The sequence below is a fragment of the Lepidochelys kempii genome, chromosome 6 (genome assembly GCF_965140285.1).
Source record: "Lepidochelys kempii isolate rLepKem1 chromosome 6, rLepKem1.hap1, whole genome shotgun sequence".
Taxonomy (NCBI): domain Eukaryota; kingdom Metazoa; phylum Chordata; order Testudines; family Cheloniidae; genus Lepidochelys; species Lepidochelys kempii.
The window spans coordinates 16,531,976-16,559,239 of record NC_136385.1 but is presented as its reverse complement, the minus strand read 5'-3'; the positions used below and the strand labels follow the sequence as shown (position 1 = coordinate 16,559,239).

General features: G+C 44.4%; 1 protein-coding gene and 1 long non-coding RNA gene across 4 annotated transcripts in view; one reads left to right on the top strand and one right to left on the bottom strand.

Moving 5' to 3' along the window:
- Window positions 1-10,011, bottom strand: part of DAGLA (diacylglycerol lipase alpha) — a 106,625-nt gene extending 96,614 nt beyond the window's left edge. For both annotated transcript variants that reach the window (XM_073346943.2, XM_073346944.2), the window contains exon 1: window positions 9,893-10,011. The gene's annotated coding sequence lies outside the window, so the exon portion shown is untranslated. The remainder of the gene's footprint in view (window positions 1-9,892) is intronic.
- A 321-nt stretch (window positions 10,012-10,332) lies between these two features.
- On the top strand, window positions 10,333-24,485 carry LOC140912483 (uncharacterized). 2 transcript variants are annotated; one of them, XR_012159292.1, is made up of 3 exons: window positions 10,333-10,492; window positions 19,867-19,933; window positions 23,616-24,485. It is a non-coding gene; the product is annotated as an uncharacterized LOC140912483 (long non-coding RNA). The 2 variants fall into 2 exon arrangements; XR_012159293.1 differs by having other exon boundaries at window positions 10,333-10,503.
- Window positions 24,486-27,264: the final 2,779 nt, after the last annotated feature.

Genomic DNA, 27,264 nt, shown 5'->3' with positions numbered 1-27,264 from the left:
AGGTGCACAAAGCTGATGTAGAGTTCAGTCTTCACCACAACGCTAAAATGCCCTCCTCCTCACTTTCAGCATCCAGCCATTTGAGGCTCTTCATATAAAGATGGCAAGCTTTTTTTTTTTTCTTTTTCTTGGTAATAAACAAAGTAATTTTTCACTTTATGGAAGGAAGGTTAGGGCACTAACTAGGAAATGGGAGACCTGGGTCCAAGTCCCTACTCTGTCATGGACTTCTTGTATGACCTTGGGCAAGCCACTTATCCTCTCTAAGCACGTCTACATAGCAAACAGAAGCCCACAGCAGTGAATCTCGGAGCCTGGGCTCATGGGGCTTATGCTATGGCACTAAAAATAGCTATGTGACTTTCAGGCTCAGGCACTGAAGCCTTGGGATAGGGGATGGGCTTCAGAGCCTGAGCCAAATCAGCTAGGAGGACAAATTTAGTCAGAAAAATGTGAATGATAAGTGGGAATCACTTAAGAACACTCCAAAAGTCACAATCCCGCAATTGAGGAAGAAGATCATACCAGTTATAAAATCAACCTGATTTAGTGGGAAAGCGAAGGCAACAATAAAACAAATTTTATATAATATAAAACAAATAGAAGAAACGGGAAGTTGATACTAATTAATATATATAAATCAGAAGTTAGGAACTGTAGAAAATTGATAAGGGACACAAGGAGAAGTCTATGGCCAGCACAGTTAAAGACAGTAAGAAGGAGTTTTTAAGGTATATTAGGAACTAAATGAATCTTGACACTGGTACTGGTCCATTGCTAGACGTAAATGGCAGAATTACCAATAATAATGCAGAAAAGGCAGAAGTGTTCAATAAACATTTCTGGTCTGTATCTTGGGGAAAACAGCTGATATAATCTCATCATATGGTGATGATAAAACTTCTTCCATTCCACTTGTATTTCTGGAGGATATTAAACAGAAACTACTAAAGTCTGACATTTTTAAATCAACGGTTTTAAAAGAGCCGACTGAAGAGCTTGTTGGATCACTAATGTTGGTTTTAAATAAGTCTTGGAACACTGGGGAAGTTCCAGAAGAATGGAAGAAAGCTAATGTGTTGTGCCAATTTTTTAAAAAAATAAAAGATAAAACCTGTGAAATTATAGGCCTGTCAGCCTGGTATTGATCCCAGGCAAGATAATAGAGTGGCTGATACAGGATTCAATTAATAAAGAATTAAAGGAGGGTAATATAATTAATGCAAATCAACATGGGTTTATGGGAAATAGATCCAGTCAAACTAACTTGATATTTTTTACTGACGATATTATGAGTTTGGTTGATAAAGATAATAGTTTTGACATAATATACTTAGACTTCTGTAAGGCATTTGACTTGGTACCACACAACATTTTGATTAAAACACTAAAATATAAAATTAACATGGTACACATTAAATACATTAAAAACTGATTAACTGAAAGATCTCCAATTGTAACTGAAAATGGGGAATGGTCACTGAGTGGGTGCATGCCCAAAGGGATCCCACAAGGATTAATTTTTTGGCCCTATGCTATGAAACATTTTGATCAAGGTCCTGGAAGAAAACATAAAATCACTGATGAAGTCTGCAGATAATATAAAAATTGGGAAGTGGTAAACAATGATGAGAGCAGGTCACTGATTCAGAGTGATAAATGTGTTAGTCTCTGAGGTGCCACAAGTCATCCTTTCTTTTTGTGGATACAGACTAACACGGCTGCTACTCTGAAATCTGGATTCTTTGGTTAACTGGAAGCAAGAAACAATGTTCACTTTTAATATGTAAACATTTTCATTTAGCCCATCTAGGAACAAAGAACATAGGCTATACTTGCACAATGGAGGACTCTTATCCTGGGAAGCAGTTACTCTGAAAAAGATCTGGGGATGAGGGTGGATAATCAGCTGAACATGAGCTTCCAGTGTAATCCTATAGCCAAAAGAGCTAATGCAATCTGGGAGTGTATAAACAGGGGACTCTCGAGTAGGAGTAGAAAGGTTATTGTACCTCTATATTTGGCACTGGTGCGACCACTGCTGGAATAATTTCTCCAGTGCTGGTGCTCACAATTCAAGAAGGATGCTGACTAAGATGGAGAGGGTTCAGCGAAGAGCCAAGAGAATGACTGAAGCATTAGAAAACACACCTTTTAGTGATAGACTCAAAGAGCTCAATCTATTTCATTTAACAAAGAGAAGGTTAAGGGGTAACCTGATTACAGTCTGTAAGTATTCACACAGGGAACAAATATGTGACAACGGGCATTTCAAGTTAGCAGACAAAGGTATAACACAATCAAATGGCTGGAAGTTGACACTAGACAAATTCACTCTGGAAATAAGGCATAAACTTTTAACAGTGAGAGTAATTAATCACTGGAACAGTTTACCAAGGGTCATGGTGGATTCTCCATCACTGACGGTTTTTAAATCTGTTTTTCTAACAGATATGCTCTAGGAATTATTTTGGGGACATTCTCTTGCCTGTGTTATATAGGAGGTTAGACTAGAAGATCACAATGGTCCCTTCTGCTCTTAAAATCTTGGCGGGGGGAGGGACGTCTGTGCCTCAGTCCCCGATCTGTAAAATGGGCCTAGACTTATGGTGGCTGGCAGTCTAGGTACCAAAGACATGAAACTAACAGAAGTCAGCCCTATCCAACATTAGTGTTGGAAACAGGAGATGATGATGTTGATGATGATGATTTTTCACTTTCCACTTACTCAAAAACACAAGAACGATTTTTGCTCAAACTTTCCTAAACAGAACACAAAAAAGAAAAATCACCTTTGGACAAAGATCAAACTTGCTACATTTTAGCCCCAAAAACTAGTTTCAGAAAGATAAGAACAACTGCAAAGCTTACATTTGAAACCAAAGGCAGACTTAACTACAGTAGCTGTGACCGTTCCCACTATAATAAAGCCAGATGCCATATACCTGCATTCTGGCGGGAATAAATAAAAATGACAAAGCCTTATGTGGATAATGGTACAGAAAGGAGAAAAGAACCTAAGTATGTCAACTTCAAGTAAAAGAAGTTGCTGGTGAGGAATCCATTCCAGCGGGAATCTGTATCCAAAGCTATCCATACACAGAATTAAAAGGTAATCTACTTCTTCTGTTTCTGATAGTCCCGTTAGCTCAGAATCTGGGGCACAAAATGCACTTTCACAGACTCTTTTGCCCTCTCTGAGGTCTCCATCCAAGTACTGACAAGCCCCGTAGCTTTCAAAAGCTGATGAGAACAATTTCCACTTTTTCAAGGATCCCAGCTGCTGTCTCTTTAAACACAACTTCCCACAGCTCCCATACTTTATCCAACTCAGGATGCACTTATTCATCTGCTAGAACATTATCTGATTCAGTGAGGCCATTAGCTTTAACAATTTATAAACTGCTGCTCAGGTGGCAAGTTGAAAAGTTACATAGGGTGATTTATTAGAGAAAAAAACAAGGTGAAGTCAGACTCACCAAAGGCAAAGGTTCTCACTCTAGAGTGGATATAAAATTTTGCTATACAAGAAGAAGAAATAGCTCTAGAAACCCTTACCCCAATGGGAAAGCAGAAGAGAATCACCTGCTGTTATACTGCAAGACAGATTGACAAATCATATCTGGACCTGTAAATGTTTGGAGCTTCACAGTCTATCATCTCTCTCTGCAGTTAAAGCAACTAATGTACTGTGCATGTTGAAGTCAACACTTTCAAGGAGGGAAGGTGGGCCAGGGTACTAACCTAGGATTTGGGAGACCTGGATTCAATTCCCTGCTGTCCAACAGACTTCCTGTTTAACCTTGGGAAAGTCACTTAGAGCATCTTTATGCCTCAGTTCCCATCTTTAAAAATGAAGATAATGCTTTGCTACCTCAAAGGGGTGTTGTGAGGACAAAACACATTTTAAAAGACTGTGAAGTGCACTGAGATCTACTTATGAAAAGCACTATATAAGAACCAGGTATATTATATAATAATCATTTCAAAGTTATCACTTTTGTTTTTCTTCAGGTATCCCACTTAATAGTTCTTGCTCAGAAGGCACAAGCACATACCAAGATTGACGTTTTAAAGCAAAACATTTTTTGTTTGTTTGTTTTTATTGGACTCAATAATTTACAAAAAACAGCATCTGAAAACTTTCTTTACAGCTTAAAAATAAAACATACAAAAAACCCACACATTTCCCACCCTCCAAATCTAAAATGGCAGAACTTTTTTTGAGTCCCTTCCCAGAAAAATTCACTTCTGGACTGAGACTAAGCATGAAAAATTTCAGCTCAAATGATTGTTTTAAACTAAATGCAAGAAGCCACTGAATACAACAGAACCTCAGAGTTACGAACACTAGAGTTACAAACTGACCAGTCAACCACACACCTCATTTGGAACCGAAGTACACAATCAGGCCACAGCAGAGACCATAAAAAAAAAAGAAGAAAGAAAGAAAGGCAAATACAGTACAGTATTTTGTTAAAGGTAAACTACTGAAAAACAAAACAAATGGAAAGCAGCGTTTTTCTTCTACATAGTAGAGTTTCAAAGCTATATTAAGTCAGTGTTCAGTTGTAAACTTTTTAAAGAACCACCATAAGGTTTTGTTCAGAGTTACAAACAAGCTCCATCAGTTCCCGGGGTGTTCGTAACTCTGAGGTTCTACTGTACTGGCATTCAAGCCCTCTCAAGATTAACTCTATCATCAAAAATAAAAACACTCAATCTAAATCTCACAGGGATAATATGAAAATCTGTGGCTGTCTCATTCAGGTCCCCAGGGGAATCCCAGGCAGCTGTAGAGACAGGAGCACATACAGCAGAAAGCTATGGACCAAGAAATGTGCAAGTAAATTTGACTCATCAGAAAGGGCAGCTGGAGGTTCCAAGTTTATATCTTTAGCATTCAGTAAGGGATGCATATGACGTCAGTGGGTAATATGGAGACTACTGCAGCAGAACACTCCCTGTGGTACCTGGCACAACAATGAATGAAATATTAGTTCTCCCATCGAACCCCACAAGCAGACACACAAACAAATGAAATCCAAAAATCTTTATTGGCAAGAGAATTTATACAAGTATTGACAAAGTTTGAGAGGTAGTAACATCTTCTAGATGCAGTACAATGCATTGAATATCTGCTTAGGACAAGCCTTCCGAAGTAGGGGTGGGTTTTGTTCTGGGGGGGGGGTTCTTACCCATGTCCACTTTCATCCATTTTTGATGCAGTTACAGATTGTTATATATCTTGCTCTGCCATGCTTCTCTTTTCTCCTAGTTATGCACATTTCTTTCACACTTTTTAAAGGAGTCTTATTTCTGATCATTTCAGGAAATATCTCTTCACAGTCCTTCATATCTTAGACGCTGGAGTGGAAAATATCTGTTTCAATCTCTCCTCTGCCTTACTGGTTGCACAATTGTTCCTTTCCGTAATTCCACTGTGCTTTGTGTCTCCCAGTTCCTCCTTCTAGCTTAGAGCAGAGAGTCTATATTTGGTAAGAGTCACTCTGAGTTTTGTGCATTTCAGTATGGTACGATCTGGTGCTAGGGTGAAACTTCTTTGTAGAGACATACAGCAGCCTAGTTTTTGTGACTTTTGATCTATTCTTTCCCAGTAGATAGCAGACAGTCTTCTCAGTGATAGGTCCAGGATCTTGAATGTAATTCCATTTTTGGTGAAGTTGTTTTATCCTTTTGCTTTTAGAGGTCAGCACTGGTGAGTCCTGTTAGTGATGCCATCTAGAAGTGGGGCATGTTTTGTCAAGTTTATGGTTCCTTCACACTTGATTGTGGTGAGCGTATACAGTACATCGGTTGTGATGGCATCAGAAGATGGGTTGTTGGGTTTTTCTGCATGCAGATCAGAAGAGGGCACATGTCCCGGTTCTGTTCTGCAGAGTCCTAGTTTGGGGCACATGAAGTATTTGCTCACAGAACAGCAGATGTAGGATGGGTTTGTTGGAGTTTCAGCCCATTTTGTGTAGTTTTCAGTCATAGTTGGGTTCCAGACTTTGCTCCTTTATGATAAGATGTGTTGAAGAGCACTTAACAGTTTTAGGAGTAGTCTAACCAGGGGGCTGTAGTTGTCCAACGCAATTTTTATGGCATAGAAGACTGATACCCAGCCCCATTGACAACCTAGGTCAGGAAGATGACACCAATCCCCAAAAAATGACCCCACCTAACACACACACACACAAACAAACCTCCATATAAATGTAGACACCTCTTCACCACACACACAGCCCAACAGAAACCAGTATCAGAAACAAAGAGATGAAATATTTGTTTTTACAGAAACCACATGCAGGAGTTGGTAACCACATCCTGCAATTTCGTTATCTCCCAGCCACTACTATTTCACTTATCCTGACCACACAAACAGTGACGTTTTCCTCTATCACCAAGCATGAGCTGTAACACCCTCCCTGACATACCAGAAAACAACCACCAGTGGCCTTCCTATTAAAGCCTCACACCTTTAGCTGGCTATATGTGGCTTTGTCCTAACAAGCATTTAACCTCCTTCCTACCTGGAAGGATGCTTATATTTTCATTTTAAGTATTTCTATTTAATACAATGGCTTATAGCTCTCTAAAGTAAGGATTCTTAATCCTTTTCATTGGTCCTCCCCAGAGCCTCCACCTTCCCCAATCTAACTTCACCTTCAGCATGGAGGAGAGACCTATGGTGCCTATTGGAATCACTGTACAGTGCTCCACCTTGATCTGACTCTAGATACAGGGCTGCACATTGGGAGCTATAGTCTCTACAGGCACCATAGCCACGTATAGAGGTGGCAACTGCAAACCGCTCTAATAAGACACCTAAGTATGGTCCCCAGAATCCTTGGAAGGGCCCAGAATGGCTCTTGGTTGGGCAAAGTTTGGGCATCCCTAAACTATAGGATGTATGGGTCCTACCAGTGTGGTTCAGCCTGTGCTTTTACATGCAGACAGCACTCTTGATTTTCACTGTTGTGGATTTTAAGGACAGATCTCATGACCTGCCCAGACTAGAAAAACTTTGGCAGAATTCATACAAATACTTTTGGGATGAATAAATGTTTCCAAATACTGATCCTGGACCAGTGAAGAGAGGGGAGAAAAATTATCCCTGCATCAAATCATCCTAAATATAGCCTCAAAGTCTCCTATTCCAGCCCTAGAAAGTGGCACTGTTATCTAATGCTTCTAAGGAGTAGAGTTGATGCTACTTGCACTGATAGTCAAACACATCCTTCCACCACAGCATGGGCAGGGGTTACTTGCTAGGATCGTCTGGGTATAGCTCACTAACTCAATTTCCTACCATTGCAAGGGTCTTCGATAATGATGCACCTCAGTTCCTGCTGTTCTCTGCCTGTGGCATATAATAGTTTAGTCTCAAGGGCTGTAATACTTTGGTCTAATTCTGGTTATTGGGCTTGGTGATGTTGTGACATTCTCCAGGTACAATCTGGACTGCTCAGCAGTTGTGTTCCCTCAATTCTCTAACCTGGGGAGCCTTTTACACACAGGAGTGAGAGTAACCACTCCTGGCCTACTCACACACAGCTTCTAGCATGTAAATTACTCCCAGCCATACTGTATGAGTGCTGAGCCAGCCACCCATGAATTACGTTGCAGAATGACACCAGCAAATCCCAATCCCAGACATGTCCCAAAATGTGTGTCTTGTACTGCCCAGCTCTTTCCTTCTGGACAATACAAGCTCATAGTAAGTCCATCATTTTATTAATAGAAAATGATATGCACAAATCCTGTTATCTCAAATGAAGTTTCCCAAACACTTCGATCCAAAGACACTGGTTTAAATCAAACAAGTTTATTAACTACAGAAAGATAGATTTTCAGCGATTACAAACAATGAGGCATAAAAGTCAGAATTGGTTACAAAGAAATAAAAGGTAGAACACAAACTAATACTTAACTTATCAAGCTAAGTGAATTCAAGGCAAAGATTTCTCTCAGCACTTGCTTTAGCAGTCTTACTGGCTGAAGTCCTTACAGACAGGATTCCCTCCCCACCTCAGTTCAAAGCTGTTTCTTTGTGCCTCGGGTGTCGTGGTTGATGTAGAGAAAGGAGGAATGTTTTGGGGCCTCTGTCCTCCTTTCTTATAGCTCCCTTTTTCTTTGAAAATCATCTCCAGCTGAGGTTCAGGCAACAGCCAGTCTATTTACATGGGACCCCAGCTGTTCCATTGCCAAGATGTAAACTTCTCATTTACACCCTTCTTCCTGCCAAACAATGGATACTTAATCAGGTGATAGTCCATTTGATTATGCTGACACCTGGTTGAAATACTAGCTAGTCTTATGTCTCTAGGGAACTGGCTAGAAGTTGTTTCTCAGACTTGGAACATGTCTTATACAGCAGAATTTACCAGAATTTACCATGATCAGCAGATTATGAGTTTTCAAATGATACCTCACAAAGCATACTTTGTACAAAATATATCAAGGTCTTGTACAAAGGATGAACGTAAGGGTACAAACTGTCACAGATGTTTACTGACTGGTGATAAACAGGAGTTCAGATTAGATGATCTGGTGGTCCTTTCTGACCTTACACTCTCTATGAATAGGTCAGCTGACTTGGGCTCCTGGGGCTCAGGCTGTGGGGCTAAGAATAGCAGTGTAGATGTTTGTGCCCCAGCTGCAGCCTGGCCTCTGTGGCCTCTGAGACCCTTCCTCCTCGCAGGGTGCAGGCTCCACCAGACCAAGCCCAAACATCTACACTGCAATTTTATAGCTCCGCAGCCTGAGACCGGGGAGCCCAAGTCAGCTGATTCAGTCCAGCTAAGGTCATGCTGTAGGTCTTTTATTGCAGTGCAGACATACGCTCCGACTCTGACTGTAACCCTTCTTCCTCATATACAATATTCCACACCACACAAAGGACCAGTGGTTAGAGCCCTGAACTGGGACACCAGTGACTTGGGTTATAATCCTTACTCTGCCACTGATCTGCTGCGACACCTTGCCCAAATCATTTAACCTCTCTTGGCCTCTGACTCTTTGTGTCTTTTGTCTATTTACACTGTATGCTCTTTGGGATAGGGGATGTCTTGTACTATAAATCTGTACAAGGCCAATCACAATGGAACCTGTAACAATCATAACAATACTACAGGGGCACATTGAGTTTGGACGTTGCCTTACATAAAAAAAAATATTTCCGGTAAATTAGAGGCGGAATTACAACGCTGAAAGACCCCCGAATCTCCTGAAACCAAGGGATTTCCACTCATCAAATAAGAGGAGAATTCTCTCCCTAAGCGTGGACTCAAAATTCACACACATACAAACTGCAGCCCCTGAACTCAAGACAGAAAACAGTAAGAAACAAACAAACCAGACTACACAAAGCAACAGGAACCAAAGAGGGGATACACAACCCTCGCTCCCACAAAGCAGCACCAAGAGGTACCCCAAAGCAGATTCCACACATCAACTCTAGGGATCCGGCGAACTCCACTATAAACTGGGAAAATGAGTATCTTCAGAGAGAGACCTCACCCTCAAAAGCCCCAACCACAGGCGGCGACTAAGCCCAATGCCCCTCTGTCAAGTCCCGCAACGGGGACCTCTCCTGACATGAAGCCACATGGAAAACACACCCACGAGGCGACAAAGACTTAGCTCCCTCCCAGCCCCACTTCCTGGCCCACCCCTTCCTCCGCTCCACGCCCGGGGGCCACCGCCTCATCCACCCCCGCGACGGGAGGGGGCAGGGGGCACCTCCCGCCCCTCGCTCCCAGGCCGGGGGGGGGCGGTTCCTCCTCCCGGGAGGGGGGCGCCCCCTAACCTCCCCTCCCCCGTCGGGAGACACCCCGCCCGCGGCGAGGGCCGAGCCGGGCACCTCCCGCTGCTTCCCGCCCCGCACCTCTCTGCCGCCGCCTCCGCCGCCGCCGCCAGCGGGCCAGGGCCAGGGCCGCGGCCGCCGCCTCCATGCCGGGTCTCCCCGGCCCCCCGATTCTGCCCCCGGCGCCTCTGCCCGCCGGGCCGCCCACTGCGTCAGCCCCGTAAGCCCCGAGTACGCACCCAGCGGTAACCATGGCGACGGCGGGCGCCTGCAGCGCCCCCTGGCGCCAGGCAGCGCGGCCTGGTTCTGAAAGCAGCGGTGGGGAGCGGGCGCTCCGGGGGCAGCGGGGTGGGGGGTGATGGTTGGGGTTTGGGTGCCCAGATTCCTCTCTTAGCGGGTGTTCAGAGAGGGGCCCTGTGCCCTAGGCCAGGGGTCTGCTGGAGGTGTAGGAAGTGGGGTGTGACAGCTCAGCCCTGACCTTGCTTCCTCCCCCCCCCCCCCCGCACGATGCGCAGGTCTACACTTAAATCGCTGCAGGGGCTGTGGCTCTGCGCCGCTGTAGCACTTCGGTGAAGACAGGAGAGCGTCTTCCGTCGGCGCAGTTAAGCCACCTCCGCGAGAGGACATCGCTACATTGATGGGAGAAGCCCTCCCATGGACACAGCACTGTCCCCCCTGCAGGTGAAGTTGGTGTAAGTGCATCCCTCAGAGGGGTTGATTTTTCACACCCTTGTGTGACATAGTTACACCATTGTAAGTTTATCGCATAGACCTGGCCTAAGACCACATCACCATCAGGGTTTCCCCATGAATAACAGATGAGGGGCAGCCACTGGTGGGTGAACCCCCATCAAGGAGTGCACATTCCCTACCAACGGGTCCCCTTGCATCTTCGGGAATTTCTTTATTCAAGAATAATCATTCTGTAACAATAATAGGATTTCTATAATGCTTTATGTTCTCAGAGTACTGCATAAAATTAATTAAATAATCCTCCCACGGTGATAATTGGGTACATATTATTCCCTATTTAGGGGGACTGGGAAGACAGCAAAGTGAATTTACTTAGCTAAGGCCATGCATTTAGCCAGTGCTCTAAGGTCAATCTCATTTTAGTTCCTGAAATGTTCGGACACATTTTCCCTCCAGCTTCCACTTTCCAGGCAGAAGCAGAAGTTCTAGATATCTCCAGCAAAAGCCTGTTTGCACCAGCTCTCCAGGCTGAACAGATTCAGATAAACATCCACACCAAATCCGGGTGTGATGCTCTTGCTCCAAAACTACATACTTGACCTAAAGAATCTCCTTTCAATTAACAGCACAGGGGCCCATGAAACACCGATAATTCCATTCTTCTACTTGAGCTGGTAGGATATGATAAATTAAATAACATATTTATTGAATATTGGTTTGCATTTTTACCAGCTCTATAGTTAGTGGAGTAATATAGTCCATCAATTCTACATTATTAATTGAGGTCCTGTTCGTGTTTATGCTAAAACTACTTTAGATTGCTCTGGTAGTGCACAGGTGACTTTCAGAGGGCATAAATTACATCTACACTCATTTTAAGGCCTCTTTACTCTGCTGAAGGAATATAAAGTGGCTTTGGTACAAATAAAAATCAGGCCCTGAATAGAATCATAGAATATCAGGGTTGGAAGGGACCCCAGAAGGCCATCTAGTCCAACCCCCTGCTTGAAGCAGGACCAATTCCCAGTTAAATCATCCCAGCCAGGGCTTTGTCAAGCCTGACCTTAAAAACCTCTAAGGAAGGAGATTCTACCACCTCCCTAGGTAACGCATTCCAGTGTTTCACCACCCTCTTAGTGAAAAAGTTTTTCCTAATATCCAATCTAAACCTCCCCCACTGCAACTTGAGACCATTACTCCTCGTTCTGTCATCTGCTACCATTGAGAACAGTCTAGAGCCATCCTCTTTGGAACCCCCTTTCAGGTAGTTGAAAGCAGCTATCAAATCCCCCCTCATTCTTCTCTTCTGCAGGCTAAACAATCCCAGCTCCCTCAGCCTCTCCTCATAAGTCATGTGTTCTAGACCCCTAATCATTTTTGTTGCCTTCCGCTGGACTCTCTCCAATTTATCCACATCCTTCTTGTAGTTTGGGGCCCAAAACTGGACACAGTACTCCAGATGAGGCCTCACCAATGTCGAATAGAGGGGAACGATCACGTCCCTCGATCTGCTCGCTATGCCCCTACTTATACACCCCAAAATGCCATTGGCCTTCTTGGCAACAAGGGCACACTGCTGACTCATATCCAGCTTCTCGTCCACTGTCACCTCTAGGTCCTTTTCCGCAGAACTGCTGCCTAGCCATTCGGTCCCTAGTCTGTAGCGGTGCATTGGATTCTTCCGTCCTAAGTGCAGGACCCTGCACTTATCCTTATTGAACCTCATCAGGTTTCTTTTGGCTCAATCCTCCAATTTGTCTAGGTCCTTCTGTATCCTATCCCTCCCCTCCAGCGTATCTACCACTCCTCCCAGTTTAGTATCATCCGCAAATTTGCTGAGAGTGCAATCCACACCATCCTCCAGATCATTTATGAAAATATTGAACAAAACCGGCCCCAGGACCGACCCTTGGGGCACTCCACTTGATACCGGCTGCCAACTAGACATGGAGCCATTGATCACTACCCGTTGATATATAATCATTTTACCCAGTGTGCAGCCTTACAAGGTCTTCCAGCAGTGCTAACCCTGTTATAAGCAGGGTGACAAAGATTTGGCAGGCATAAACCCCCAGAAGCTCAAGAATGTAGGAACAAATGGAGGCAAACTTGTGATAAGTTTTTTTTAAAAAATCATTTTTATTAATAAAGTCTACAAGTAGCTGTTCTATTTAGAATTTTTAAAGTCAACCACTCTCATTTCAACACTGGCCCACAAAATGCTTAAGGGGGACAGCTCTTACAAATCTGTAGATGTAACTTTACACGTGAGCCACCATCACATGTGAATAGCCCCATTGAAGTCACAAGCTTTACGCACAGAAGTAGTCTCCTTTGTCCCTGATTGTCCAAAACTATAATTGAACTCACTGGAACTACTGCATAGATGTGTTTGTAGGGTCTGGGCCACACAAAGTACAGCAAAAGGCATTGAATGTTACATGTAGTGTAACAAACTAAGCTTTATTTCAGAACACTTAAGAAACCGACACAGCTGATAGATGATGAAAAGTGAATTTAGCTCTTTTGTGGCTCTCTTTGTGCACTCCTCTTTCCCTGACACCTTTGAACCACCCTTAATCTTTTCTTTTACATACAGGTCATCAGCCTCCATTCTTTTGGTTAATTCACGTGAGAGCAGCTGGTGGTGTGGTTGGGGTAATAATTATAGGCCAGAGGCAAAGCAAAAAAAGTGAACTGCTTTAATAAAGGAGATTAATTCAACTGCATGAGCAGGAGAGAGGAAACGTTTTCTGAGTCCCAGAGAACCACTTCAGACCAGTTTAACTGAATCCCACCCCCATCATCTGCAGTAAGAATATTGATTTACAAGCTTCACCACCTTAGAACAAGTGGATAAGAGTTCGAGTCTGGACAGTTATCAGGGCAATGGAATGGTGGTGCATACCCATCAGTAAGTGGTGCAAGTTACAACTCCATCCCCATCATGGCATGTAACAAGGAAGGAAAATAACTAGGAGTTGCAAGTTAAAGCACCTTCCAATACACCCAAAAATTATCGAACATCCTCCTATTAGTTTTTCCTGCTACTCCATTCTCTTGCCCCCTCATCAGGTAAATGACACCAATTGCTGATATGTAATTTACACCACCATTTTAGCAATTTCTGAATATGGTCCCACTTGTCCAAAACCAGGTTCAGATAGGCCACTGGGGTCTTCAAGGTGTCCCAGCAGCACACAGCTGGAGTTAATCAGTGAAGAAACAAAACAAGTTCATATATTTCTTGGGCCAAATCCTGCTGGCCTTACTCACAGAAGCATGCTAATTGAAGTCAATGGTATTCTGGGGCTAGGAACAAGGATCCACATCATCCAGGAAATCTTAAAGAAAAGAAAATCTATCAATGATAAGTTTGAAAGGGTGGCAAAAAGGAACTGAAACATTTTAAAAACTCATGATTCATAACAGACTGTGCATTCGTAAGGTTTTGGTGTATTTCTTAGCCGGCACTGCCCAATCTACACCCTGTTATGACTAACTGCTATTATTGGTTGATCAGTGAGGGGAGAACATTCCCACCTAGCAATACCCCTTTTATCCTAGCACTCAAACTGCAGGTATCGCTGAACATCACAATGAACAATAAAATAAAAATCAGAGAAAGTCCATTGAGAAAACCCTATCAGGAGTTTTCCTAGAGCAAAGAGGGCTGCTTGTCACACAAGCTCTAATGCTCACAATATCTGGGCCTGGTACAGTCTCATGATTTTGCTCTGTAGCAGCTCTTGTGTTATGGTGTATGCCTCATCATAAAGCTTAGAGCTTTGCAGCCACATGTCATCACTCTCCAAACTCTCGCAGCCAGATTCACCCTCGCACTGCACTAGTACTAATGTCAAGGGGGTGCCAGAGCTCCTAGAGATCTTGCAGCCCTGAACCACAAGGACAGCTAAACAGCTTCTCCCACCCTGGAATACCCTTAATAATATAGGTTCTTTGGGAAAACTGAAAACCAGCTCTGTACCTACCACAGAAGTCCTCTAGGCCATGGTAACTCCCCCACATGGGCCTTATGGCTGCTTTGAGATCTCTTTCTGCCGGCACAGGTGGTGAAAAGCGTCTATAAGTCACCACCACCTGACTAGCCATCTAATTCACATGTTAGTCGTGTTAGTCTTTACATGTTTTCACATGTTAGCCGTGTTAGTCTTTATTCGCAAAAAGAAAAGGAGGACTTGTGGCACCTTAGAGACTAACCAATTTATGAGCCTTTACGTACTTCCCCATTTACTTCCACTAAGTTGGCACTAGATAGAGGATCTTTTTTGCTCCCTGTGAAAATATACTAGCTTCTGAGTAATAAGAGATCAGGAGAGCAAAACAGGTACCTATCAGCTGGAAGAGAAGGAGTTGCATCTATTAGCCACAAAATACCCCTCTTAAAGCTGCCACTGTTTGGCTTTCCCAATTTTAAAGGGCCAGTAGCAGAAAGGCATACTGGGGGGGGGAAGCCATACTAGTTCCTAATAATTCTTCCTATTCTAAGTCACTAAGGGATAGGGATATCATATATTCACCTTTTAACCAATTTTCTTCTATGAGGAAAAAAGCCCTAAATATTTCAAGCCCATCTTCTCTACCTCTATGTAATTGTGTTTGATTGGTCTCAGACTATTCAATTTGGAGGTTTTACCAAGGTAGAGAAATGCTTCATAGACTTTTCCTCAAAAGGTAGAAATGTCAGACAAAATCAGAATCTCTGAAGTGCCGGAAGATACCAGTGCTAAGTCTGTGGCTTCAGTTTCTCTTTAGCTGGAGGAATCCCTTTAGCAGCCCTTGCGTCTAAAGCAAATTATGCTACCATGAGAAAACAAGGTGTCATTGCTCAACACATTCTTTTAGGCTGTTAAATGGTTCTTTCACGTTATGCTAGTGCATATGTGTGCATATCTGCAATTCCTCCTGGTACTAGGATAGCTAAATAACATTATTATGCTATTACCAATCATATAACCACCCAACCCCACCCCCATTTGCCTCCTATGCCTGCTCCTTAAGGTGCTGAATGTTGATACACATTAGGGTGCTGTGCCAGAATAATCCTCTTATTTTATAAAAAGCTTGTATTTTATAGGTAACAGGTAAAATATGCATGTAGTACACACAGATGGTGATACAAGTTTTAGATGTGGCATTATACTACATAGATAAGAATAAAAGGATTCAGAAAAGTGTTATTGTTTGCAAGAATACACACAGGTACTTTAGTGCAGTATTGTTTTCTGTGAAAAGCAACACAGTTATTTGGTGCAGCATTGTGACACATGCTGTGTGATATTGGGAGTGGGATTGTGAGACACAGGTAGTTTCACAAGCAGTTGGATTTTTTTATGCAGGGAGGTATATAGTTATTTAGTGCAGCATTGTTAGGCCGAGGTGGGATGCAGGTGTTCCTCATTCAGCACATGAAAATGATTGACAATTTCCTAGCTATAGAACAGGGCTCTTTTAACTAGAGTGCTTGTCTTTGTTTCTCATGTGTTACAAGTCGCTCATTGGCTAAATGGAATAATCCTTTTAATGCATTAATGCCAAGGTAATGTTCAGATTTACTATCCAGCACCACCTGCTGGTAAGCCAGTATCAAATCTGATTTGGAGAATTTTATTTTCTTCTATGAATGTTGAAAAACAATTAGAACTGGGTTATTGACTTACTTCTAAACCAAGGAGTGCAATCTCCACACACATACCGTTTGTGTCAGGTCCAGACACACGGTCATGGTGGCCCATCACTGTGAACAACAGAGGAGATTGTCCCTGCATTTTTTCAGAGCCCTGAGTTGCTGATGCACTATAGTTTTTAGGGAGAGAGGCACTCAGCACCTATTGAAAATCAACAGAAGTTGGGTGTCTCATTCCCCATCTGTGCCTTTGAAGAGCTCCTTCTCAATGCATAAAGACACTAGTGTAACTTTATGGAATTTTTGATTGGCTGGTTCTGTCCCTGGTCCTTTCAATGCTTGTGCTTCTGTTCCTTCAAACAAACCTATCCCTGATATAAAACAGAGTCACATTTGAGCACAGTTCTCCTGAGTCAGCCCTCTGATTAAATCTTGATCAGTCTAAATTTAGCGGTTGAGATTCTGTACTGTGCCATCTGGAAGGTGCAGCCCACGGGGCTTCATGCCCTCAGGATTCTAAACTGCTCCAGAGGCCTTAACTCCCCCAACATAAATTAGAACAGACACAGGGGAGCGGCCTGTAGGCTGATCTGTAGTGCCAGGCAGCCCAGAATCTCTGTCATGGCATGCACTAAACAGACATGCCTCCTGCACAGAGATTTGCCAAGGGGGCAGTGTAGAGCTGCTTACATCAGCTCTACCCTGGGTCTGCACCACCAGAATTTTCCTCAGGCTTCTGTGCACAAGGACTAGGGTGGGGAAAAGAGTCTATTCCAGAGTCTCACACCGTTTTTACCTTTATCCTTGGATGCAAACCAGATTATATTTCAGAGTAGCAGCCATGTTAGTCTGTAGCCGCAAAAAGAAAGGGAGTACTTGTGGCACCTTAGAGGCTAACAAATTTATTTGAGCATAAGCTTTCGTGAGCTACAACTCACTAGTATTATATTTGCCACCTGTGGCTGACACCATTCAGTGGCATTTCCCTGGGATTTCTAACTGCTATGCTGTGGGTTGTGTTTTCAGAGCTATACAGCTGGGTTGCAATTTAATTTTTTTTAAATAATTTTACTCTTGAACACAAATATTCAGAAGCAGACATTGTTACCCCAGGTTTTCTGCTCTGAACATCTGATCAGAGTGAAGCTCTACACACTCAGAAGGCATGTTCATTACATAAAAGTCCCATAGCTGCAGATTGTTGTCTCTACAGGTCCTTTTGCACATGACAAGTAGAAAGCAATGCAGCACCCTGCTGCTAGATACATTTATCTTGTTAACGTCTCTAGGGCACATTGTTTGGGAACAAAGTCTGGGTGATGGCTCTGGACGCTTCCCCCTTCTTGAGGATCATATTTGCATGCAATTATATATGTCCACACTGTAAACATGCCCAGTGCTGCAATTTCATAGCGTCAAGTATCAGAGGGGTAGCCGTGTTAGTCTGTATCCACAAAAACAACGAGGAGTCCAAATAAATCTGTTAAAGTCTTTAAGGTGCCACCGGACTCCTTGTAATTTCATAGCGGTAGCTTTACAGTGAATACCTGGTTCCAGGCACGAAATTGTTTCCCCAGCGACTATTTGTGCTGCTTTGCGTGAAGTACCCTAAACTGTATGAAAGAAATCTTTAAAGCTCCCAGCCTGGGAAGTGTACAGTGGTACACACCCATCCGATCTTTGCATGCCGTGTCCTCCGTTTTCAAAGTTCTTCATGATTTCCAGACTTTTTTGCTGAAGACCAATTTTCCCCATAGGCTGCACATGGTAATTCAGGGCAATGCTTGCTACTAAGAATTCTGTACACACAAATGGATCTCTCAGCTGCTTTTCTAACTTTGTGCCAAACAAATGCAGAAGCCAAGCCTTTGCAGACTTACTATAAATTCAGGCAGCGTTTTCCCCCAAGTGCTAGCCAGCGTCATAGACACTGTAACTTCTCAGCTATTTCTTGCAGGGGAATAACAGTCTCACTTTAATGAGAATGTTGAACACAGTTTTGCTGAGTTCTCTCAGTCCCACTAAGTCCTTTAGCAGAGCAAAGCATATTTTGTCTAACCCTCAGTGAAAGGTGATCTTTCTTGCTTAGAGGAAGTTTGATCTTGTGGCTAAGTGACTGGATTGGGCTTCAGATGATCTGCATTCAAGCCCTGGTTCTGCAAAAGACTTCTTCTGTGACCTTGGGTAAATCCCTTAACCTCACTGTGCCTCACTTCCCCCTCTGAAAAATGGAGATACTGCTGCCTTCTTTCTGTCTGGTCTATTCAGAGTGTAAGTGCTCCAGGATAGGGACTGGGTGTTACAATGTGTATGTACAGCACCCAGCACTGTGAGCCCGCAATCTCATTTCAAACCCTTAAATGCTAATTGATACAAGTAATTAATTATAATTGACAGGAACGCTGCTCTTTTTCTCTACTCTTGCTCGGATACTGTGGTGATCGGGGCCCTACAAGGACCCAGATAGTATAAGTAGTATGTTATCTGCTTCTAAAATCTCATGTAATTGTTTCTTGTGAAAGCAGAACTGTTGCCAACTCTTGCCCTATTTGGTATATTTCTTGGTGCACATCTACACTGGAATAAAAGACCCGCGGCGTGGCCATGGCTGGCCTGGGTTCACGGGGCTCAGGCTGCTGGGGTAAAATTTGCTGTGTAGACATTTGGGCTCCTCGCAGGGTCCCAGAGCTCAGGCTCCATCCCAAGTCTTGAACCTCTACATAGCTGAAGGAACAAAATATGGACACTGTGTAGAATTAAGCACATTGGTTTATTACACACAGCGCTGGCGGAGTGTAATAAAGAAGAAACAGGGCCCCTTTCATTGAAGGGCTAAAATCTATATGCTGTTTTTGTTACAATCTGATACATAGACTGTGTCAGCTCTTTTTACAGGCCCCAAAATCCAGAGTTTGGTCAAGAAAACAGAGGCCTAGCAAATAGTGAACAATATTAGCTAAGAAGCAGAACAAACAAAGAACAACTTTGCTTTTTGCTAAAATAAGCTTGGTCAGCAAGAAGCTAGGTGGAAATTATAATTGGGGGCTTTATCTCAAAGTTGCAAACAGACCAAAGAAATGAAAGGGGCTCTGTTTCTTCCGTAGAAAAGGTGCCCTTCTACACTTCTGGCCTTGAGTTTATGGAAGAGGTTCAAACATGTCAGTATAAGATATAATATCCTCCCTCTCACAGATGTGCACCTCTCCTCCAAGCCATTGCCAGTGCCTGCCTTAGAAACACAAATGAACAACTAAAAGACAATCTTTATTGCTATATACTTTTCATTTGTCCTTTTGCTTTAACTCCTACACGTGTACCTGTTGGACAGTCAGGGGAGCTACTTCATTCCTATGAATTCCAAATCAGAATTCAACATATGTATTTTATACTAACACACTCTATATCTTGTTTAATGAAAAACACCTGTGTACTAATTAAGTGTCATATGTAAACTTGAAACCATGGGTGGAGACATTACGTAACTTTTTAACCATTGGCTACTGTGCTTATCTTGTCTTGCTGCTAGATCTATCCAAGGGTTTGGGACTGCCTACCCCATCATTTCCCTCCGCCCATGGAAAATCCATATAATCCATTGTAATCAATTGTTTGGCAGTGTCTTTGAGCCTAATAAGCAAGGTGACACTCCGCCAGCGCTGTGTGTAATAAACCCACGTGCTTAATTTTACACGGTGTCCATATTTTGTTCCTTCAGGTGGGGGCTCGTCCGGGATGCAAGCTTGTGAACTGATTGAGGAACTGAGGCTGAAATCCAAAAGGAGGTGAGTATGTTTAATTTACCACCTCATTAGGGCAGGGATAGAAGTTTCTCATCCCCTTTCAGACACATCTTGTTCCCACTTTTTAAATTTAAGTGCAAAGGAACCTAAACACATGTAGTATAAGCAGAGGAGTTAATAAAGGTACCAGTTGGGAGGGGAGACATGTGCAAGAGGGTTATGTACTGTTACGGAGGACTTGGATAAACCACCAGCAAGCGATTGGCCATGAGTTAAGCCCAGGACTGGCTGGGTACGCTAGTGGTAGGCAGTGCAAACTGATGGTCCCATTTCCTCATTGCACGTAACATTGCAAGCCTTAGGGGAGCACCCCCCAGGCATGTAACATACATGCCTTCGAGTAGTGCAAGTCTCCAATAAAGCTGGCAATTGTGTGTAACCTAAGATCGTGGTATTCAAAGAGGGGGGAGACATGCATCCCCATCAAAGCTGTCAGTGTGGAGATTTAGACCACAGTATTCAAAAGGGGGGAAACATAAATCCCCATTAAGGCTGACATTTGTGGAGATTGAAACCACAGAAATAAGGGGGAAGACGTACATTCCCAACAAGGTCAGCAGCCAGGGTGAGAAAAAGACCATGGCATCAAAAGGAGAGGCAATAATCAGCTCTCGAGAATATTTGGAGTATAAACATGTCAAACCCCGACAAACAGCAACTAAAAAAAACAAACTATTCTGCTGCTGAACCAGAGGCAGATCTGGTAACTTGGTGGAATAATCAGAAAAGTGACAAAACAGACAAGGCAGTAATAGTGTTATTGGTTATACTCAACCTAAAAGAAAGAGAAATTGCAACTTTAAAATCTGAGAATCAGGCTCTGAAGGATAAGAGCTTGTGCTTTAAACCATGTAATTGTCAGGAAATTGGAAAAGATCTCAAAACAAAAGAACTACATTCACCATGCCTGGGACACACGCCCAGAGCAGGAGGGGGAGAGCCCACTCCCTGCATTTGTCAGCCAATAGCACCACTGATTAACTATCTGTGGGAAAACTCAGCAGCACAAGACAAATGGGAGGAATCAGAACCCCCTTCATACATTATTTTGTGCAAAAGGCCAAATTTAAGCCCCCACAGAGATAATGAAGGGACACCACAAGGATTAATTGCCCCAGGGGAGCAAGTACAGCGTATGGCTCCAATCAAAACGCAGCTAAGAAGGTTCAGAAATGTTAATGCAGAGGGTGAACCAGGAAGGGGACTCAGGACAGAAACCACTAAAATCTACCGTCCCTTCACCCCCCAGGAAAAACAGGCACTGTTGTCTGATTTAACCAAACTCTGGATTTTGGGGCCTGTAAAAAGAGCTGACAGTCTATATATCAGGTTGTAACACAAACAGCATATGGATTTTAACCCTTTAATAGCAATTTTACAGCCCCGCAGCCTGAGCCCCGTGAACGTGAAGCAGCTGCCCCTGGCCAGCCATAAGTGTTTAATTGCTGTGTAGACGTACCCTTAAAGCCCCAGCCCCCAAAGTCATGTGATTACATGAGACTTTCAGCTTCAGTTTTAAGAGAGTACATTTCTAGCCCTCAGGTTTGCAGAGGAAAGCTTCAAAATGTGAACCCTGAAGCCAATAAGCACCCACAATTTATCGTTTTTTAAAAGGTCATGGTCTTGGAGACCCGACTCATCGTTTTCTTAAAGCTTAGTGTTGGCACTACGGTAACCCTGGGGCTTCATTGAAGCACCTGCCAAACTTACTATTGAAACACCCAGTTTTCTTCCTCTGTTTTATTCCTGTCAACTATTTACTATTTCTTCTTGTCCGTCCCCCTCCTGCCCCCGGCTCCCCACCCACACGTCCCCTTTATACCCTCGGTTCCATCTTCAACACTAAAGTGTTGTTAGGAATAACAGTTATAGCCAGAGATGAAGCAGGAAATATAACAACAGCTTTGTGAAAGTGGGATGAATTCAACTCAATGAACAGGAGAACTGCCCTAGCCTCAAAGCTCCAGAAAACCCTTTCAGGCTTATTCAGCAGCAAATCACCCAGGCAAACTCTAGAAAAGATATTAAGTCAAAAGAATTGACATAATCAGAAGAGTCACTGGCTGATCAGGGATCCTGAGGGCAGGGCTCTGTCACCTGCCAGTTTCAGATTGCTCCTTAACGCTTTTTCACAGGTGTCACAGACACAGGAAAAGTTTACAGGTCACCCATGTTTTGCTTGTCTCGGTTCTCGCTTTGGGAAATTTAGATGGTATCTAAGATGGTTCATAGAGCTAGGTGTTCCATTTTTCCATATACAGACACTTTCAGTCTGAATTATTGTTGTCTTAGATGAAGGGAAACAACAAAATAAGAGTGATAAGAAATAAAGTCTCCTTGGGGAGACCACAGTGTGTGTGATTTCTCTGTACCATGCAGCATCAGCTGTGCCAAGCACATTTCCCAGAACTTTAAAGGGGCAATGCACAAACAACGTCACAAGCTACATACACCCCACAAAAGCTGGCTTATTGAGCTTGCTTTATCGGCCTCTTGCCATCAGCTGAGAGTGACTGAGAGCATCAACAAGAGCCAGTGCCATTGGGAGATTACTTACAGCTAAACGCATTGCCACCCAGTCTTCCTTGGAAGCTGTGAGGGGGCTGCATTAATTTCTGGAGATTTGTTTATAGTGCTAAAAGTGAAATAGTCTCTATAAACAAAAATACTCTCAAATCAAAAATTACTAGATCCTAACTGTAGTAATAGGCACCTTTCCCTCGGCCACTAATAGTTCCAGCAGGGCCATTAATCAGTTTCCCCAGAATGTTAGCATATAGGCAGCCCATCAAAACCCCGCCCCCAGAATGTTAACATATATGCAGCACATCCAACCGATAGAAAGAGGGAACGTCATGTTTCTATGTAAAGAATCCGTACGACAGTGACAAATGAGAGGGGTCCTGAGACAGCCAAACGCAGGAGGAGGAGGAGAGAGAAAAGTGACAGAGGGTTTGACAGGCAGACTCTGCTTTAGACGCCTAACCAAGGAGAAGAAAGGGACAAATGGTTGATAAGGGAAATGGGACAGATGGTTGGAACAAACAACTTGCTGACTCTTGGGGACTTAAAACTCTCCAGATTCTGTGAGGAAAAAACAGGCAGCAAAGCAAAAATCCTTAACACTTGTTTCGCTCTCCAAATGTCATGACAGATCATTTCCTAGCACGAAAGGACAAAAAGCAACAAGTGGAGAGACAGTTGGACTTAATACTCCAGCACACCTATAGTTGTCTCTCTGTCCATCATCTTCTCTCCCTCCTTCCCTCTCTCCCTATTCCTCCCACTCCTCTTCTTTTACTCTTTCACCAACACTCTCTTCACCATTTTCTCTCCTGTTTCCCAAAGACACCATGGCAGATACGACCGCCAGAGCCCCCTCTTGAGCTGCCGTGCAGCATTTTCCATTGCACTCCATCAAGTATGCGAGTCACATTTGAGCTGTGTAATATCACGGCTCTGGGACATGGAGCAGCTGAGTAATGTCATAGCTCTGGAATTCAGAGCAGCTGGGTAATATCATGGCTTCGGGATACAGTAAGACTGTACAGTAAGACTGTGATATGATGACTGGAATTCAGAGCGGCTGGGTAATACCATAGCTCTAGGACATATTGTCCTTTGGGGGGTGCATTTACACCTCTCGCTGTTGTTCTCATTACAGTGCCAGGTCTTGTCTGGCTCAGAAGTCTCTGACTTGAAGAACTGCAATTGCATGAAACCAACAGGTCCCTGAAATCTCTGTCACAGAGCAAAGGGGATGAGCGAGAGGGCAGGAGATACTGCAATTTGCTGGGGATGGGACACCTGCCAAGAATTTGTCAAGTTCACTGACAGCAATAAACAATCTCTGAAGGAGGGAGCTGAAAAACTTTGCCAGCAGGGAAGGCAGAGTTCACAAAGCAAGATACATATCATCAGTGTAATATTCAAGATCATCTTTGGACTGAGATTTTTTTGAAGCATGGCCTAGTGGACAGAGCCCGGGACTGGGTGTTGGGAAACCTGCATTCTATTCCCAGCTCCACCACTGACCGGCTGCATGACCTTGAACAACCCACTTTACCTCTGTTTCTCATCCCATCCTTTGTCTGTCATGTCTATTTAGATTATAATGTATCACCAGTAAGAGAACTCTCCAAACTCAAGAGATCTAGAAAATCTAAGTTCAGGTTTTCAAGGGTCCCTGGAGGCAATGACCCTGTCTCCTTCTTTCAGACCACTTTTCAGATGCCCTTGACATAAGATCCTTGTAGAAGGTTCCCCCAGGACCTTCAGATCTGAAGGCAGCATTGAGTGAATGCTTCACACACACCAGGGAGAATGCTGAATGGCAACCACAGAACTGGCCAATTGGCCAGATTTCTCCCCCAGCATGTCACCAAGCAACAGAGAGCATTTACTCTTGTCATCTGAGTGCTCCAGGGATAGCGCTGCATTGCACTCACATACTCCTGCTCCCTCGTGCCCAGGTCTAGGGCTATGTCAGGAGACACTGCTATGAAGAGTTCTCCTTCATCAGGAATACCAGCCAGCAAGGGGCTATGGGGACCATCTCAGCAGCTTTACAGGCACTGGTTCCCGGATGCTCAATAAAGGGATAAAGCATCGTGGTGGATATGTGTGAAGTTTTTTCTACTGCAGCTGATTGTGGAAGGTGCCACAGTCAGGCCAGGCCAGGCATCACAGTACGCTCTGTTATATCTGGCAGGTGGCCGGAGAGATTCACTCAGGCCAAGTTGGATGAGCTAGAGCTGGGGAGGGGGACTTGTCATGTTGTGAGACGGTGTGTATCACGTAATAGTTGTAACATTATTGGGCAACACCAGGTGGCCCTATAACAGCTAGTCTTACAAGATCTGTTTAACTGACTATGTAGGCAGTTAGATCTTAGAGAAATACTTATTGTTTGGGGTACTTCTTTTCATCAGCTGGGTGTATCACCAGAAGAACTCTCTTAGGTGCACAGCTCCTGCTTACAAGATATACCCACACATGCAAACAAAAACTGTTACAGAGGGGCCCTTACCATCACCTAAGCTGCCCGTGTGCTGGCCACACTCTGGAGACACCTTGGTGGATCACAAGAGGAGGAGAAATCATTAACAAGTCTTGTCCTGATATCGCCAGACAGGGGCAAACTTCCCACCAAGCCCTTGCTGCTATGGAGAGTGTGAGACTTTCCTTTAAACTCTCACTTTCCCTTTCTTTTGTATTTAGCCAACAGAGCAGATCCAGCTCAGGCTCATGTGAGCCAGTGAGAAACCAGGCACAGATTCCGCATGCTGGAAAGTCAGCAAAGAGATTTCTGCATCAGAAAGAGGCTGCAACCAACCCTCTTCAAGGCCCTTGGGACAGCTGTAAGGCCAGATCCTTAACTGGTGTAAATCAAAGAGCCAATGGCTGCAATGGAGCTGGATTGATTAACACCAGCTGAGGAATTGTCCCACAGTTGTCCACCCACCCACCAGTGGAGATCCCCCAGGTTGGATGGGGGTAGTGCTTCCTGCATCCCCCAATGGCAAGTGGGGTCAGACTGGCTGAGGAGGGGTGTAATTTACATGTTCCTGCACCAGCCACAATGAATCTGGCCTGACCTCCCCAAGCGCTGGCTACTCCTGCTCTTGCTGCAGGGCTCTGACTTTCAGCATGGCGCAGGCATAACATCTGCCAGAGGAAGCTCATGCCCTCCCGCTTGTGTGTATCTAGCCTCCCCCAGCTCAGACTCTCCCACACACACACACACTCCCGGCAGCAGTGGAGATGCACATCTTTGACATCCACTTTCCGCAGAAAGAACGTGGCTTGGAGACTTATTTTTCCACAATTCGGCCCATTCAAACATGCCAAGTGCTGGCCTGGCAATGGGCATCTGGCAAGGAGCCACTTGGTTGCCAAGGAATCCCGGATGCCTCCCAAACACAGAGGCTGTTACAAGGAGCTCAGCAGAGAACAAGGGCCTTAATTGGAGACTGCTGTTTTGACAGAGATCCAGGAGGAGACACAGAGCGACATGCTTCCCTCCCGGGCTCAGAGCAGCAGACAAGCCAGGCTACTGTGGCCATCAGTTTCCTCCGGAGCCACAATGCTAGTGACTGATCACGCTTTCCCCCATTGGGCTTTATGGGTATCCTGCACATGCCCTCTGGGCATCAGAAAGGCCTTTTTTTTTTTCCAGACACCCACCCCCTTTTTTAGATCCTGTGCCCCTGCTGGGGCTTTCTTAGGGCATTTTCATGGCAAGGGATGGTTTTGTCTTGAAAGATGGATGGCTGATCAGATAAAATGGTGTACCAAGTACAGGGCAAGCGTATGCTTCGTGTTTCACAAGCACACCCCCATACATGGGATGACTCGGGGGATTGGTAATAGAGCCTTCACCTAGCCCAGATTGGTAGTGACCAAAATTCACAGCCTACAGGAAACGTGGATGGTCTTGGCCTAATTCATAATGGGCATCCAACCCACTGGCCCAGAGGGCTCCCTAGTTGACAGCCAAGGATCAAATAGGCCTGGAGACAACGTGCCCCTCACCCACAAAGCAGCAGTCCCTCTGCGATGGGGTGGAGCACTGCAGCATGGGAACAGCCAGCGCTGCTTCTGGAGACAGACGAAGAGCTCTTGTCTCCAGGGGTGTTCAGCCAGCGCCTTTCACCACCATTTATTTTAAATTGACTTTGAAAATATTGATCTGCTGATTTTTAAAGTCCACAGCAGCACAGTCTCTGCCCAGGCAGCTGGTATTGCAGACACTACTGCGGCTGCTCACTCGAGCACGGAGTGCCTTGAATCTTCCCTGTAGTTCCCATCTGCTAGGATTCAGATTAATGAGAGACAGGTGAGAATGGGAACCCCCTGTGTAAGGGCCAGCCCACAGAAAAACGAATGCCGGGGAGGAAGGCCAGGGTAAACCTCGTTTCCCCACAACCCCTAGGTCTCAGCAGATGTTTTGCTTCCTGCTGCATCCGTCCCCTCTGTACTCTGTATGATGAACTTTACCCTTGGTGGTGTCTGAACTCAGCTCCCTTTACCAAGGAGGGCTCCACCTCTCCTGGGTGAACATTGCTTAGCTAGCCCCTCTAACTCAGTGCTCTCTGACTCTACCAACTGCCTGTGAGCAGCCCAGGAACACTGGCAACACCTACCCAACTCCCAGCCTTGCCCAGGAAACTGCAGCTGGAAGATATATCCCTTCTTTGCAGTGACAGGCAATCAATTACACATTGCCACATCTACCGTAAGGGTCGCCTACCATCCCCATCGGTTTGCACGGAGCTCAGCGCTGAGGCTGCCAACTCTCTTGATTTTGGCCC